Here is a 2,295-nt window from a genome sequence, read left to right as displayed (position 1 = left end):
AAAGCACGACCTCTCTACGAGTTGCAAGTGCACGGTCTTCACGATCTGGCACGCTTCGCCGACCAGAGCTAATTGTTGTTGGAGAATTAGAGGGAGGAAATTAGAACCACAATGGACTTCTAATTATGAGGACTAGAGGATCTAGGTCTAGCTCTAATTGATCAACTAGGACCAACTAGAAATAGAATTAAAGAACTAGAGGAGGGTCCAAACTTGTGTGTTCAAAAAGTGCCGAAGCCTCTAGTATATATAGGTTGGAGGGAGAGGAGGGGGTGCCACACAAGGGGGATTCCTCCTCATCCCCTTGTGCCGGCCTAGGCAAGGGGGAATCCGTCCCCAATTCGTCCTTCCCTCCCTTCTTTCCATGGGAGAGGGCGTGCCACCCCTATTGGCCCTTGTGGCCCAATTCTACTTTCACCACTTGGCCTTTTAAGGCTTGTTGATATTAAATTAAATATAAAAGCTTCCTAACAATTACTAGAGCTTTTTATTAGTAATTTAACATCACCGGAACATTTCCACCTATATATTATTTATTGGAAATATCCGGTATTGCCCAATAAACTCTGAAACCTTCTGGTTCCTCTTAAAACTATTCCGAATATTCATGAAACTATTTCACAAATATATTATCATTATTCCCGTCATACTAACACTCAACATATCGTGATTACGTTAAGCTTGTGACCTTGTAGAAAAATGAAACAATCTGTATGGGCATATCAGACTAGTTAACTTACTATCATGGACTTGAACTAAATTTTAAAAAAATGAAATCTCACGACTTACATAGAACATTGTCAATCTTCCTGTTTTTTCTTAAAACACCTTGTAGGCATAGAGAAGCAAAATATGTACAAACAAAGAAGTGAAGCTCTAAGAGTAGAGCACCGAAAGAAGGGGAGGAAAAATCAGGAAGAAGGGAAGAGCATGTGTACCTGCATCGTGCTTCCCCCGTTGAAAAAAAATTAGGAAGAAGGGAAGAGCGTGTGCACCCTGTCGTCATGCACCTACGACGGCGCTAGAGCAGGACAGAGCCGACTGTTTGTACAGCCCGCACTGCTCCTACCGAGGAAGTCGGTGATGGTGATGCATACTACCGTGCCGGCTCGAGCTCCTCCTGCCAGGTCCAGAGCTCATCCTTGGATCGCCGATGTGAGGCAGCGGGAACACCAGGCTGTGAGGAAGGGGAGAAGAGGAGGCGATGTCTGAGTCAAAGGGAGAGAGATTGGAAGGCTGCAAAAGCGTGAGCAAGAAGATGATGACGCTACTAGCATTTTCCCCATTCATCTTCGCCATGCCATTCCCTTCCTCCTCCTTTACCACCACCATTGCGACCAGGTGGAGTGGCACACCTTGCTGCGAAGAGGAGAAAGTTTGGGAGCGGCATGTCTTGCCCTCTCCAGTGGCCGGCGTTGGAGGAGCCAAGATGGGACGGACGGGATGGTGGCGGCGGGAACCCTAGCGGCTGGGTGGAACGAGGACAGGTAGATGAACCGTGAGGCTTCGTATTCTCCAACTTCGGGTCGCTGATTTTCTCGCTTTCTCTCTCGTGTCACCATTTCAAATCCGACGTGGCATAGCCGAGGAAGTGGCCTTTCTTTCCCTGTTGATGTGTAATTTGAATTTTAAGCATGACATTCCGAAATGTTTTCCATGGCAACTGTTCACGCGAGGTTGGCAAACATGGCAATTTTCTGACAAAAAAATGAACTGAGACAAAGTTGCCATGTTTAATAACTAAAGTTGCCATCTCGTGTCAACTAAACTTGCCATGAAAAAATGTTGGCGGTGACATGCTTAAAATCCGAACGTTCAAAATTTATCGGGGTCCTTTATCTAACAGATCGTAGACAACCCATTTATTTATCTATCCGAGTACGGTCCAAGTCCCTCCGCTTCCGTTTCCATATAAAAAACTGTACGCTCCAGGGATCCGAGCAACACAAGGATTCAAACCGCGAACAATGGAGGCCTGAATGGCAGCCAAGAGAAGAGCGCGAATAAGGCCACCTGGCAAAATGTGATAGAAAATGGGGAAATTATACACATGAATAAACCAGATAACAGATAACGATTGGCTGACTGCAAGTGTAGTGCATGCAAAAAAGTCCCATAGCAGCCCAACTAAAATAGTTGAACTTCTATTCTGTGGCAGTAATTACAAAAAAAAGAATCCAACTACATATTTTTACAAAGTAAAACATTGCAAACCTCTTTCATTTACAAAACATTGCAAACCGCTTTCATCCAACATTCCTAATAAATTGGCTTGTGGATCGAACCTCCACCAAC

The sequence above is a fragment of the Triticum dicoccoides genome, chromosome 1A (assembly GCF_002162155.2).
Source record: "Triticum dicoccoides isolate Atlit2015 ecotype Zavitan chromosome 1A, WEW_v2.0, whole genome shotgun sequence".
Lineage (NCBI taxonomy): Eukaryota > Viridiplantae > Streptophyta > Magnoliopsida > Poales > Poaceae > Triticum > Triticum dicoccoides.
This window is presented reverse-complemented; position numbering follows the sequence as displayed.